Source organism: Grus americana, chromosome 3 (genome assembly GCF_028858705.1).
Source record: "Grus americana isolate bGruAme1 chromosome 3, bGruAme1.mat, whole genome shotgun sequence".
NCBI classification, from domain to species: domain Eukaryota; kingdom Metazoa; phylum Chordata; class Aves; order Gruiformes; family Gruidae; genus Grus; species Grus americana.
The window spans coordinates 22,667,821-22,683,704 of NC_072854.1; the positions used below are offsets into that span (position 1 = coordinate 22,667,821).

Sequence of the window (15,884 nt, forward strand, 5' to 3'; positions counted from 1 at the left end):
CTACAACGGAGGGGCTGGATTTTGAGAAGTGGACTCTGTTGTGATGGAACGACATCAGCAGAAATGTATATAAAGTCTTCTCGGGTTTTGTGCTTTTAAGTTTTAAAGTTTTCTACCCCAAAACCCCAGTTTGACCAGCGTTCCAATGAGCATTGTCCAAACACTCATGTGGATGGATCCTAATGTTATGCCTTTCTGTCCGTGTATTAAGAAGTTTTTTAGATGCAGCTCAGTCCGTTCAAAGCAGGAGAATGTAAACCAAGATTCGTGGAGATCCTGTTGAAAAATGCCCTCAGGTCTTTTTTTGAAACTGGGGATCTTCCTTTGAAGTTCTTACCAACTTCTGCCAGGAAAAATATTGAATACAAAGTTCTTCAGCAATTTGCTTTAGCCACTAGGCACAACTGAGCCCTTGGGGAAAGGGTGGGGAAGCAAGTGAACCCCGTATCACCTTTAACTCTCCTCAAACCTCTGTATTAAAGCAGGCAGATGGAAACTAATTTCAGCTAACTGTGAGTATCATAACATATCCCAAATATGTGTATTTAATGGAATGATCTGAGAAATGAAGGCCATGCAGCTAGAGCATGAAGCAAGCCAGTCTCGCAGACTGGCTTTCAAACAGTCTAAGGATATTTTGTTACAGAGTTCATATTCCAAGCTACTGTGACAAGCAGTTGCTAATTCTAAAAATATTCGGTAAGAGTGGGCTAATTTGTGCATCATTTGAAGCACTGGTCCTTTTTGCTGTCAATGTATATTTTGCATTTGCAAGAAAAGAGGATCTACGGTCTTTATTATCTGTTAAAAAGAAACTGAAAGCTACACTTCTTAACTGAGAGTGATTTTGTTCGTATCTACCAATATCCTTGTGAGTGCAGAACGCATTTGAAAAGGTGCACTGCTATGTGGTTATGTTTTATTTGCCTTTACTACCTCTCTAGGATTTTTTTTTTTTTCTTTCCAGTTTTAGGTTGTTTTTTTTAATGAGCTCCACCAGACAGGTTTAATGCTTCTCTTCATTTTCAGCCTTTTAGATGATTATACAGGATTCATGATATCACATCAGCAGAAGCTGCTGTAGATTGATGGGACCCCATCAACCACCCTGCCCACTCAATATTATAAAGATTTGTGTCGTCAGTGGTCGTGACGTTTGGTAGGAAGTTGCCCATTTATGGATACTAGAGCAAATGATATCATCACAATAGGTGGCTCCTGTCTAAATAGGATCATTTGTGAAATGAGATTACAGGCATTTATCTGGGAAACAGGAGACAGAGGCACCTGCTTTATGTAATTGATATCCTGGGGAATTATTGTGTACAATAATCAAGAAAAATCTTCATTTCTAATTCTATTATGTGGGAAAAAAACCCCTCTTTTTTCTGCCTGCATAAAACAAACCCCACTTCCACATGGAATAAGCTCCAGACCATGTTTTCTATTATGCTTGAATATATGGGACATGCATTGCAATCCTATGCTTGCCACACTGCTGCAGTATACTTGTTTTGCAGAGCTCTGTAGCAGGCTAGTCAAAGCTGTGACTAACCAGACCCTTGGATACATACTCTAATCTCTGGCCTTTATTTTTACAATGAATTTGATTTGTTCATTGATCGTATATTTTTCCTGATTTGTGAGAAGCTTCATGCTCTGTGTTTGGATGCTGACTGCAATACAGCAATAGTCTTTGATACGGTAAGTCAAAGATGACTCATTTCTTACTCTTGTGCCTTCAATTTATACTTTCTACAACACCATTTCATCAGGTAGAAAATTATGTGTTAATTAACATTGAAGTAGTTAATTTTCAACAGATGCTCTTCCCTTCCCTCCCCCCAGTACTTTGCACCATGTTTTTTTTCCTCCTCATGAAAGCAATAGGTTTGAACTGTCTTTAAGTAAAATGCTTCTGCTCTGTTATTTTTAATAATATTGCCAACATTTTTTCCTATTCTTTAATTTCAACAATAAAAGAGAAAATAGATCGCACACACAGATTTGGAACTTAACATGTGATGCTAGAATACGATAAGTTCAGTTCAATATTAACCTTTATTACAACGAACACAATTGGAAAGGCAAGAATCTTTTGGGGGATTTGTACTTCAGATAAAGTAGAAAGGTTTCAGTTTCCATTTGAGCATTAATACAGTCAGATACATCCAGTTACAAGAGCCTTTTTTTTATGTGAAAGCAGTGCAGAGAAAATGCCTTACAAAAAGACAGTTTTCTTTGTAATGCAGCGTGCAGAAGAAGATTCAGTAGTACCCCTTATCAAGTGCACTACATGAGATAAGAGCAGAAAAACCCCACATATTTGCTGCACAGTGATAGGAGCCTTTACATTACAGAAATGTTGCTAACAAAAATGCTATCGAACAGAAATATTCTTTAATGAGCTTTTAAAAAGTGCCGTGATCACACACATAGTGTGCACTCTTTCAGCTAGCTAGCGTTAATTGTACAGTAAGGGTTAAGATTTGATCTAAGAAATTTTTTTTAGAGAAACCTGCCTTTAAGCAGAGGTCTGGCGGATCACTGGGTTACTGGGTCTCCTTTAGTAAGATTCATTCAATCCTGGGTTTAGAATTGGCAACTTTGCAGCAAGTGAACACTGTTCAGATGGCTTGAAATCTTTGGATGTGGGAAGTATTCTCTGTATGTATTTTTTTCCCCTCTGATGTCTTCAACTTTTCAACAGCGGGGCGGGGGGGGGGGGATGTTGTTGGGGTTTTTTTGCCCCCATGAGTATTATTAGCCTTTCTAGTTTTGGATATGCCTATCAAAAAAAATCAATAAATTTTTTTTTGCCAGTATAGATTTCTGATGTTCAAGTAAAATAGCTTGCTCTTTTAAAGTTTATGCAGGAACAAAGCCAAAAATGTGAAAAAGTGAGGTCTGTCTGAAATAAGAACAAAGGTACAGGCTGGCTGTCATCAATTCACAAGTTGTAATTACTGTTGCTTTTTCACTTCTGTGGAGAAGTTTGAAGGTTTGATTTCTGTAGTACCAATGTGATTATTTTACAGGCATGCATTAATATCAGCTCTTGCGTTTGCTCATAATTAGTTCATAGATCCATATCTGTCATGTTTCCTTGTCATTTGAGACAGCCTACATCCTTTTTATTTAGCAACAAGTGATCAACATGACCATGTAGTGCCCAGTGCAGTACATTTTAAAATGTATATTCTGAAACGTGAAAGCACTTAAACAATACCTACTAGGTGTTTAAAATCTGTGTGTTTAGCAAAGTTGGTGACCGCTGGCATCCTTTTTTGAATGAAACAAGCTATTTTAAAATGCTAGAAGGCAGGTGAAGGTACTTCAGCACATAAGCATATTAAACAGCAGCACTCTGCCTGACATTATCCTTTGCTTTTGCAAAAAACCCACAGAATAAAGGCTATTTTGTTTGAATAATTGCATAATTAGATCTGCTTAATATGTTTCATGGAAGTTATTTCACTGTAAATGCCTCATAAAGTGATCGAGAAAAATGAAGACATTTCCACAGATTTCATTTATGTATGTTAAGCAAAAGCTGCAGGAAAGTGGCATATACTGAATGTAGAGGCCAAATTACATGCCCTGTAATTCAGGCATAGAACTGTTCTGTAGCTTAGCTGATCAAATTTCAAATATCAAGCGGTTTTCAGGGTGCATCTTGTAGAGAATAAACATAAAGAAATGATTGTGTAGTCACTGCTTTTTGTACTCCACCTAATATTTCGCAATTTCATTTAAAAAAAAAAGAAAAGCATTAATATTTTCGATCAGTTTTACGTGTCCCATAATTTCCCACTAAAGGAGAGCAGATTTGGCATCAGCTTTTCAAAAATCATAAAATAATTTAAAATTAATAGGAAAGATAATCAACATAATTGGAGTAATAAGCATGCTGAAGGGCATAAATAAAAGCATTCCATCCATTATGTTTAAAACCATATATACAGTTATTAAATGAATTTAACAAATAGAGTGAAGGAGGAATGACCATAGCACAGAGCATACAACGTTCCACTTTTATCTAATAAGTTTTTAAATTATATATCCAGGAGTCATATAACTCTGTAACATAGATTACGTCATATTAGTTAAGCTCCATAAATTTTCCTTATTTGTTGCATTTTATTATTGCTGATATGTTAGATATCTCAGACATTTTTCTGAAAACTTTTTGATCTGTATGCTTGGAATTTTTGTTCTCAGATACTTAATTTTATGATCTTAGCTTCGTCATTGCAATAAGTTTTTATAGTTAATAATTTGGTTCTATTTTTGAGGAGAAAGACTTGAATTTGAGCTGGAGTACATCAGGGAAAATCACAAATTACTGGACTTCTGTACATTTAAGTTTCACAAGTGTAGTATGAGTGAGACCAGATAGAGGTCTCTGATGTGAATATAAAGGGAGTTAAGTGTGAACACAAAGGAAAGAATACAGGATCCACATTTCCATATTTTCTAGTTGCTATCAAAAATAAAATCCTAATAAATTATTCTAGAGTAGTAAGGAAAATTAGCTGGCTTTTTACACTCATTTTAAAAGGAAGTTCTGTTCACTGGTAAGAGTTTAGTATAGCACAGGGTCTGTGAGTGCCAGCTTCATTTTCTTTGAATACCACAAGCAATACTTTTTTTCTTTTTATATATACTTCAAAAAATCTGCCCAAGGTCAGTGCAAAGGGCTGGAGTGTGTACAAAGCCACACATCCTTGACTGGAGACCCCATGGCTAAATCAATTTGAATTGCTTTTAGTTTTTCATTGTGTAATATAAAATATTAATTCCTGCAAAAATGAAGGATTTGCATGGATTGGTCCAATACAAATTATATCTGTCATATAATTTAATTGTCTTTTACGGATGCGCTTGCAAAATTGATATTAAGACCTGAAAATCATACAGGACAGTGTGAATGCCAGCAAAGCATACAGAAAGCAGCAAAGTAGTTCTGCTTAGCAAGCTATTAATTCCTCTTAGCAGTACATTACCGGGGTACAAATAGGGTAACAAGTCTGTTACTGTCAGACAACCCGCACAAGAGAGCATTTAGTGATATATAGAGAAATCCACACAGTAGTTCACAGATTTCTTTTACTGAAGGAAAGTGAAACTGCATCATAGTCACCATTAACATCTTAAGAGAAACGGTGTGCAATTAATAAATGTTACTGCAGTGTTTGTGGTAGCAATAATTACTTGCAGTATCAAAGTCAAAGGGTTAAAGGTGAGCATTGCCCATCAAAAGAAAGCAAGAAAGAGATCCAAAGCAGAAAATCACTTAAGGATCATGCATTTCCATGCAATTTCTGAGAAAGGCATCCTTTGTTACAAGGTTCAAGTTTTAGCTGATCTGTATACTAATGTGTTGCGAAAACAGTCATGTGTTGCCTGTCCTCCCAGTTCTTACCACTCTATTGTTTGATACGAAAGCAACAACATCCTTTATAAATTTCAGTTCATTTTCTAGGTGACCTGCCATCATCAAATCCTTGGTGTCTAGGGCTCGAACACGCTTCTGCTGAAGCTGATGGCAAAACACTTACTGGCTTAACTGGGATCATGATAAGGGCAACCCACCATTTAATAATACAGGCCAGAAAACATCAGGCTGCTTTTTCACTTGTCAGATCCAGGTACTGTTCCTGCGGGCAGAAATCTCACAGCAGTTCACGAAGAGGACGAGCTCTTGCAGACCTCGTGTGCTTTACCCGTGGAGAGAGGAGGGGTAAGGGCAGGCCAGGCACGTCGAGATAAATAATGCTGTAACACAGCGCAGACGATGGCATAGCTGGTGAGCATGTGGCTCAGGGGAGCCAGCGTACGGCGCTCCTCAGGCTGCGCGGCCGGGGAGCAGCGTGCCTGTCTGTAGCACCGCGCCCCGGCTGCCAGGACCCCGGTGGAGTCCTGCGCTTTGAATGCAGAGGATCAAAAAGGAAAACAGGCGTCCGTGATCAGATGTTAACTCAGCACACAGCCATGGTAACTCCCTCGCTGTGGCTTCTCCTCTACGTGATGACAAGGAAACGCGAATGGACGTAGTTCATCTCCTGTAGAAATTTTGCTGTGGGTTTGGAGGGGGCAGTGAGCTTGGCATTGCTCTGAGGAGCGGGCACGATTCAGATCTTCTTGGTTTTGAGGGAATCGGGGTTTTCCTGGGAGGTGCTTGTTCTTAGAAAGCCTTTCTTTGGGCTGGCTCTCTCCTTTTAGAGATGAGGCCTGGGTTCAACACCCTCAAGCCTCACATCCCTCACTGTTCACATCAGCTGCATGGCTAGGAGAGGGCACAGAATTCGGCGGCTATTCTATTCATTTCTCCAGAGGTGATTTTTTCATCCCAGTTTTCTTCATGCATTTTTAATCCTATAAATTTTATCAATATCTCTTTAAGTGGGATATTGTCATCTCGAGAATCATTCGTGCATCTGATTTATTTTCCTTCCCCCTGCCCAACTGCTGATATAAGTAATAGGGAAGAACTAAAAGAAATTAAAGGCATATTTTTTCTCTTCACTCCGTGTGTTTGACAGCATTTTGTATCTGTTCAGCCCCACTGTTTCCTCAGTGCAATCATTTGGCTTCTTCCCATTTGTGCAGGCTTACTAGCAGCTGAAAGGAGAAAACCAAGAGCAATAATACTGTAATGCCATAAAGATTGGCAGGCTAAGTAGCTGAATCTCATAGAGACTCTTGATTTTATTGATTATATGGAGTCAATGGTATTTTTCTCATAAATATGTAGTCTGTATACATCTTGATAGACTTAGTAAAAGCTTAAATTATACCTTACAATTAAACAATTAATTTGCACTCTTGCTTTGAAATGCCTTCTAAGCATTTATCTCCCCCATATTTTAACTGAAGTTGTGGCACCATTTCATTATTCCTTTAGCAGAGCCATCTGAAGAGGTTCACATCCTGCCCACAGACACTTGTCCTTCCCCACTCCCTGCCCGAGGTGCGCCCAGTTGTGCTGACTTGGCTCTTTCTGTGCCCACACTCCAAACCACAGATTTGACGAGACTGGCTTTTTCAAAAACACACACAGACAAGCTAACCAGGCCTTATTATTTATTCTTTTCTTTTTTTGTGTATGTGGATAGTGCCATTTTCTTTGAATATATCGTTTCACGGTTCCATTTTAAAGCACACTGGATAACTTGTTGATTAACATGACTTGAGTCTTTTGAGGTTGATCTAGGAAAAGATCTGGAACTAGCTGCCAGACTAACTTCCAGTGGGAGCCTCTTAAATGAGATCCACAGCCAAAGAGATATTAAAAAGCTGAATAAGTTTACCTGATTTAAATGTTGAATTCCTAAAATAGATCAAATTAATAACAAATTAATAACTTCTTGTGAGTGGAGAAGTATCTGCAAGATTTTTGCAACCAATTTTGATATGGTGTTTCTCTTCAATATCACTGCAGAACAGGATGGCTCGGTTATCAGTATAATTTCCATTCTAGCAGCACCTATAAAGCAAATGAAGGATGAGGATTTCATGGAACTGAGGACTGTCTAAGACCTTGTTTTTTATAACAGGAAGCAAAGGTGAACCCCTGTCCTTAGTGTTCACACTGCAGCTGTCAAAATGGGTTCAGCAGGGTGATGAAACAGATACAAAACAAATTTGGGATGGTGAGCTAACAATACCAGCAAACCTACTTAAATATAATTATTTTCTGATGTAGTACATGGTAGAGAAGTCGTATGGCACAGGACACTTTTCAGCAATAGTATACAGTAGCATTGTGCAGTATCCTGGGTGTTCTTCAGATTTCCTGCACGGGCTTCACAGGAAGGCAGTTCCCTGGCCATGCTCTAAAATCCTCTAGATTTTGGTGCAGTTCAGACCTTCATGGAACTTCATGGAAGACAATTTGCATGGTTCTTACTATATTCATGTCAATATTAGCATTGTGTCTTACAATGCAATGTTGTCTTATAAAGAACGCAGTAGTATCAACAGTTTGGGTGAACTCTAGATGAAAACGAGTACGAGCTTCCCCTTGGTTTTAGTGGGCTCTGGGATAAGGCGCTGTGGGAGAAGGGAAATGCTATCTAACATAGGGAACTCCCTTTCCCGGGATTATGCATATCATCTCAGCCTTTTGTCTTTGGTCTCCCTTGAAGCTACTTGTGGTACTACTTTGCTGGATCCCTCATGTGCCTGTTGTGCGGTGAGTGCCTGCTTCTCATTCTCATGATTCCCAGACAGGACAAAGCTGTCCAGACACTAACTGCTTTGTATTAAACCCCTCAGCATCTGATCTGAGCTCGGGGGGTTATGGATACATCAGTGCTTCAATAAGCAAGGACAGATATATATTTATTATAATGTAATTTTGAGATTCACTTCTGATTTCTCTTGTTCTCCTAGGATCTCATGTCTCCTGTGCCCGGTCTCATACAGGAACACTGCTATGTTTGAGCAGAGGCAGGCATTTGTTTGCACACACACTTTCAGTTAGAGAGGCAGAAAAAGCAGCGTGTGCCTCCTCCGAGATACTGCCAGAGAGCATGGGCCACAGAAGTCAGGGAGGATGATAAAAACTGCCTGGTGCCTTCCCTCCTCAGCTCACTGCCCCGCGCTGTGGCCACGCACATGGTGCAATCAGTGCCCAAGCCTGACACCGGAGCTCTAGCGATGGATGCGAATTCTGGTCCAAACTCTTTCAAATGTGGGTACGCAATTCTCAGATAAGCCCTTTCAGAAACTGTTTACATTTGAAATAACCAAATCAGTAAAAAGTGGATTTTGGACTAATAATTGTACAGTAATGGGATTCTGAAGTGAATAAGACTGTTGATAAGGAAATTTAAAATTTCCACTCTTAATTTATACATGAATAATTAACAGTCTCCCCCAAACTCTCAAGCAGGGCTGCAATTTAACCAGTTCATAAATACTTTAGTCTTCACTGTAATGACATTCTGATCTTCACAAGCCAGGCTGCTGTGGGACCAATACGTGATTTTTCACAAAAGTACCTAAACAGTCATACTGGCTTTTTACCGGATTAATCCCTCTGATTCAGTTATTTTTATTTCACTTACATGCTCATGCCATTAACAGCAGATAACAGAATGATAAATTGCTAGGATATTTGGGGAAAAAATTCTGGGATACATACATTGTTCCTGATTTAAAAAAGAGCAGGATGATCTTGACAGGTACCATGGTGGAGGGTGGAGATGTGACTGTGCTGAAAACATTTTTGGTTGTGAACAGGTCATGCAGTTTCTTTACAAGTCATTCCTCTGTAAAGTATGGATGATAATACCTTTGCAGGAGTCGCCCACTTGATGTATTTGGGAAGCACTACTGACATAAATTGATAGAAATTACATCTGATGGTGTCCATAAATGTTTCTGTCTATGCTGAGGAAGGGGAAAGTATCCTCACGGAAGGGCAGACATTTCCATCGATTCTCTTCTGTCAATTTGCTGGGACTCTGAAGAAGTCCAGTGAAAGAGACTCTGCATGCAAAAATCAGTGAAGACAACTAGGGAACCTGGCCACTAATGCGCTCATTTTCAAATCTCTTCTTCAACCATATTTTCCATTTCTTTAGATTCAAAACCTAAAATTATAGCAGTAGTCAAGCAAGAGCAGACTTAAAGACCTAATAAAGAATGCAGATTTTCATTAGCTTCCAGAAATTAAGGTTTCGAAATTGAAAATGTATGGAAGATACTGCTGCTGGTGAGACTTGGTTTAAGACTATCATAAGGAAGTACCTGGAAGTGCAACTCTTTAACACATTCTATGCTTACTTGTGGTTTAGTTTTGAAGCAGTGAGAAAACCAGCTAGCCTGAAAGGCACCATATGCGCCCTACTGCATTGGGCATGAGAATGGACGGGAAGAAATCAAATCCACAAGTACCACAGAGACCTGGAAATCAACTCGGATATTTAAAATTGTATTTCAAAAGAGTATTGCTATAATGTTAATTTAACAGCACAATTTCTATTTTACTGATTTCAGTTCTGAATTCTATTAGCAGTTAGATATCAGGAGATCAACCATTATATTCTTTTTTTCTTTAGCAGTGCAGTTTTCTGAATACAATATGAAAATTTTTCTCCCTATCCCCCAAGGGTGAAATAATATAATTTTTGCTTTCTGGAATTTTCAGTCATGTTAAATGATCATAACAAGTAAGTTTAACTGTCTGTCTTCAAGTAGGTTATTTTGAAAATAAAAGAAGCTGCACTTGAATTTCCAGGTAGTGTGCCATTAAGAATCCAATTTGGGGTAGTCAGTTGATTATGAAAAGACAAGATTTCCATGGAATTGCAGGCTAGGGGACTGCATAGCTCCTGGTCACGTGGGTATGGCACCTGCGCCCCTGCTCCAAGGGAATTCAGACAGAACTGACGTGCTTGAAATTTTTTCAGAGACATTGAAATCTGTGAACAGATCAAAACAGTATTGGATATTGGATAATAGAGATTCCTCCAAACAAAACATTTTAAATTAATGTTTTCATGCTTAAATTTAAGTGGTCTTATTCATGTAGCTGTGACGTGTCATGAAGAGAAAAATAACAATTGAGAACAGGATTCCTAGCTACTGTTTCCGACACAGAAGGGGACACTGTGATTACCGTGCTAGTAGCTGTTCTCTTCAACTGAAGGACACTCTTACAGAGAAGTTGTATACAATATGAGAGGAATAAAATAAAAATGTGCCCAAGTAAAGGGAAGTGGGCATCTTCTAAACTTTTCCTAAACATACAGAATCAATAGACTCAGGCATCTGACTGAGTATTCTGTAGGTTGGTTTCAAAATTATGTTTGTGTGATTTTCATTTGCTTTTTAGCAAAAGGTTATAGATCCTCTCAGTCAAATCATTGGGGTATTTAGTAGTAGGCAAATCATATGTAAGAATACCCTGATGTCCACCTAGAAGACATAAATGTAGTTCTTTCTGCTCAACACATTGCCGCCTAAAGCTACAGTCTTGGCCCTTACTGACTTGTGAAAAGCATCTCTTAAAAATCCTATTCATGGGATTAGGGGGTAAACTAAGAAACCAGGAGAATCTGTTAGCTGTTCATCATATATTCAAACTAGGTTAGACCAAATATTAATGAGAATGCTCATGGCAAGTTTTAAAATACATGCTATAAAACTCACTTGGTTTTGCTCACATATTTTATGCGTCAAAAGGGACCTGGACAAATCAGAATTATAACAATCTTGCATCAGCTGGTGACTTTTCCTGGAGACTTTTTAATAGCTTTCTTTTCTCTCTATTAAAACAAGAATAAAACAAAAAGTGGTGTTGCACTGGTAATGGCAACATCAAAAGAAGAAAAGAGCTTAGTATATTGCAAGAATAAAAAATATTGGACAGATGTATTGCAGTAAGAAGATATGAGTAGCATATGCTATTGAGGGAGGGGAAAAAAAGTAAGCTTTTTGCCCAAGAAGTAAGCATAAATCTGAATCAAGAGCTGAAAGATCCTTATTTTCAGCAAGACAACATTGATTCACGTAGATTAATAAGAACATGTTTATATATCATCTTCTTGTAAAAGCTGAGATCTGGTTTGGTGGAGGGGTTAGTGATTTAGCATTTATATGAAGCAGATTATCTTTTGAATCACTAAGGCATTAGTTTAAATTATTCCAAGTTTACATCGCTGTAACTAAGGCTTAGTCTGGAGAATTGATTTTATTTCCCTATGTGTTAGCTTGGACTATGTAGTCACAGAAAATGGCCCTTTCCCCACCTATTCTGCTCATGGTGTTCTTCTTTGACTTGCCAATGATGTACTACAGGAGTTAAACATGCCTCTTCCAACACCAAAATTAGTTGTCTAGGCAGAATGTTGGAATCCGTTTCCCTACGCTGCTATCAAAATCTTGCTAGATAACCTCGAGCAGGGGGAGGCTTTCACTGGTTTCAGCCTGCAGACAGAGCAAGGAGCAGTGTATTTTCTGCCAAGTTATTTAACAATTTTTTGAAATATTGTTGTTATAAAAGACAGATCTGTCTTTTTGTAACAGACGTTCATCTGATAACCTCTTCTGTAATTCTTAGCTATAATTACAAACCTCTACAGTTGTGATGTAATTTTGTATTGATGACTTAAAGCAGTGCTTTTTATTTAACTAACAAAATATCTGATGTGATGCTGTACTTAGTTTCTAGAACAGTGTATATTTCTGATTTCAGTGCTTGCAGTGGGGGGACCTTGGCCAGCTGTCAGAAGCCCACCCAGCTGCTCTCTCACTCTCCCTCTTCTACCCAGCCTTGCTGGGTAGAAAAAAAGGTGAAGAAGCTTGTGAGGTGAGATGAAGACAGGGAGGCCACTTACCAATTGCCATCATGGGCAAAACAGACTCAACCTGAGGAAAATTAATTTAATTTATTGCCAATTAAAAATAGGTTTGGATAATGAGAAACAAAGACAAATGAAAACAACACCTTCCCCCTGGCCTCCTCCTCCTTCCCAGGCTCAACTTCACTCCTTCATACCCCACTCCTCTGCCTCCCCCACCCCAGGTGGTGCAGGGAGATGGGGAATGGGGGTTGTGGTCAGCCCACAACAGCTCCTCTCTGCTGCTCCTTCCTCCTCACACTTCTCCCCTGTCCCAGTGTGGGTCCTTCCACAGGCTGCAGTCCTTCAGAATAAACTTGTTTCTGTGTGGGGTCTTCTCAGGCTGCAGTGTGGATATCTGCACCACCATGGTCCACAGCGGGCCTCACAATGGTCGTCTCCATGGGCGGCAGGGGAATCGCTGTTCTGGTGCCTGGAGCTCCTCCTCCCCCTCCTTCTGCACTGACCTTAGTGCTCGCAGGCCTGTTTCCTCTCACTTTTTCTTCTCCACTCCTTGCTTTTGTGCAGCATTTTTTGCCCTTTCTTTAATGCGTTTCCCCCAAGACACCCCCACCTCGGCTGCGGGGCTGAGCCGTGCCCTGCGGTGGGTGGGTCAGAGCTGGCTGGAACCGGCTGTGTCCGGCACGGGGCAGCCCCGGCCTCTCCTCACAGCAGCCCCTGTGGCCCCCTGCTTTTTTGTTTAAAAATGTTTTTGAAAAGGAGTTCTTAATATATCTGATTATCACATTATGGACCAGCAATTTAAAGAGCCTTAGGTAATATGGATGGTGTGTAGGGAATGATGTGTAGGCAAACCAAATAGAAAATTCAGTAATGTAAGCTTTTTCTGCAGTTGCATCCTCCCTTTATCTCATAAGAGGGAAAGAGTGTAGGGGAGACCTGCATGAAAAATGAAACTTTGATCTGAAATTTTAAAGTTGTCCTCAATTTCTTCTGTTTAAAACCAAATCTACTTTATTCTTATGTCTTTGGAGATTCTGTTGCACTGATCTTTAAAAGTATCACAGAAAATTTCCAAGTGAGGAAACCCACTTTTTAGTCAAGTGTTCCAAAATAGCTATATTTTGATAAATTTCATCATTTTTCAGTTCATAAAAATGCTCTTTTAGCTATTATTCTCCTGTAGGTTTTTTTAGAGAGAAATCCCCAAGTTTGACAGTGTGGATCAACTATTTCCAAAACATTTCAATACAAGGAAAAATATATTTGCAGAAGCAATAAAATTCATTACTTTTTTGGTCCATCTTTGTAATGGTCCAGACCATGAGAGGTTGAACGGCACCCAACACAGCAGAAATCAGAGCAAATGGGCATCAGAGCCTCCTGCATGGGTCCATGTCCTCACCTCACCCCACAAATAGGGGATGAGAGTCTTCCCTTAGTGCTAGAGAAGGGCCCAGCCCCGGTTGCTCACAGGGAACATCTTCTAGATTGAGGAGAGATGCCTCACCAGCAGCCAGCCATTCCAATTACTTTCAGGGCAATGCACAGCATCTCGTCCTCCAAGAGCTCCTCTTTGAAGGAAGCACCAGGCAGCACGTCTTCTCCATTGCAAGTGGAGGTTTGACCATGTCCTTGGACGTGGGTTGCTCCGCAATGTATTAAATGTAGATTATCTTCCAGGTCACTTTGACTGAAACTTGATAGGAATGCTGAGTTCTTTCCTGTAGTGCAGAAGCACATATACAGAGCACAAAATGTTTCACATCTTCAAAGCGGTCCCATGGCAATGGCAGTACTATGCAGCTGCATGTTTTTCAGATTTCTGCTGGCAGTGACACCTGTGTAAGTCCACAGAAGCCTACGTGTAGCCTTGTGTAGCCTACAGATACATGAGAATGAACATTGTGCCTATTTAAACTATGATTTCTATGAAACCAAGCCCAAAGCAAATATCCAAGAAAACTTTGTAATTCCAAAAGGAAGTTAGACACCAAGAAAAAGTGTGATTGTGATATGTTGGGACTATCCTGATGACAATAATGTAGGCAACACATGCAAGTAACATGTATAGTCTGTACAGTTTGTAATGCAGTTAAACTATGTGAATAGACTTACACAGGACATACTATGGTGCGCTCACCCTTTTTAGCAGAGAGATAGATATGTCTTCTAAAGGAGCCATCACCGTGCTATTCACAGTGATTCATTGTGCTGTGGCACTGAAATGCAAGGTGGAGACATGAAGTTTATTGTGCCTATTTTCAGTTAATGCCTTTTCTTTGTAGGTGTCTTGATTTATCTATATAGCATTCTTTTGATTATTGCTACTAACTAGGTAATCAGCATACAAATTCTAAGAAATCTCTGATTTTGCTGCAGATCTGTCATGCAGTTTCAATGAGATTCACCACTGGTTCTTACTGCAACCTTTTTTTACATTTTTTTTTATATCCTTTTTCATCAAGCATAGCTCCATTATTTACTACAGTGAAGAGATAATAATGAGGAATACAAGGGAAGGACGTCTGCATTATGGTGCACTGATGGTAGGAGATCAACACAGCTTTGGAGAGGAGTGGTCCACACTAAAGGAACCTCTGCATTGAGCAATTCAGCCTGTGGAATAGCAGTACCGATTGATTGATTTGTTTATTTATTTATCTTATTCATCAGCTCTGGCTTCAGGCTTGGTCAAAAGCCTCAAATTACCATGGATTGCCTTTCATTTATTTGACTTAATCATATTCATTTAGCCAGAATGCTGCAAAAGGAGGAGGAAAATGTTAAGAAAAGTAACTCCTGAAGGTAGACTAATAGCTTGTATACAGACAATTAAACTTACAAGGAGATGCACATGGTGCAGACTTACTCTTGCCAAAGTTTCACAAACGGGCATTTCCAGATTCTGGACAAAAATGCTGCACCATGCTGTGTCAATCTGTCTGCGTCTGAGGCTGACTGTCTCTTGGATGCATGGTTATTCTTTAATATCAGGAGCTTTACTCAGGCAGAATTACTATGCAACATATTGTGCATCGCTGTGCCTTGCTCAAAGTGCTTAGGGCTAAATGCAACTCTGGCAGGAAAATTAATGCGTCCCTTTTCTGCTTTATTTTATTTTAATTAAGGGAAGTAGTAAAGTTGTTCAAAGCAGCTTGCATTAAATATACAAAATGCAAAACCCCAAACAAACTCACTTAAATATGCTCAGAATCAATATGTTATATGCCAAAGTGGTAAAATAACTAAAGGAAGAATATTGCACTATGTTGTCCTGGATGGATTTAAGAAGTATATTATAAAGATGTTTATATTTACAAAATTGTCTCTCCTTCTAATTAGGATGTGCTGCCTGCACATTTTAGGAAAGCACCTGATCTTGTGATGTTTATCTAAAGTCACTGTGTGAGGTCCTTGACATTGGTCCATTGCCGAGAATATATGTACATACGTATATGTGTGTATGCATACGTGTGTGTATGTATATGTGTGTATATATAGGAACAAACTAATGTGAACCTGTTGGCACACTACAGCAACCTGCCTCAGTCTTCATCCGACCACACT

General features: G+C 39.3%; 1 protein-coding gene across 16 annotated transcripts in view; it reads left to right on the forward strand.

The window, feature by feature from the left end:
- DLGAP2 (DLG associated protein 2) overlaps positions 1-15,884 on the forward strand; it is a 463,944-nt gene that overhangs the window by 133,127 nt on the left and 314,933 nt on the right. For 3 of the 16 annotated variants that reach the window (XM_054818866.1, XM_054818869.1, XM_054818871.1), the window contains exon 1: positions 1,272-1,704. The exons of the other annotated variants lie outside the window; for them this stretch is intronic. The gene's annotated coding sequence lies outside the window, so the exon portion shown is untranslated. Of the gene's footprint in view, positions 1-1,271; positions 1,705-15,884 lie in introns of those variants that run through there. 16 annotated transcript variants of the gene reach the window in all.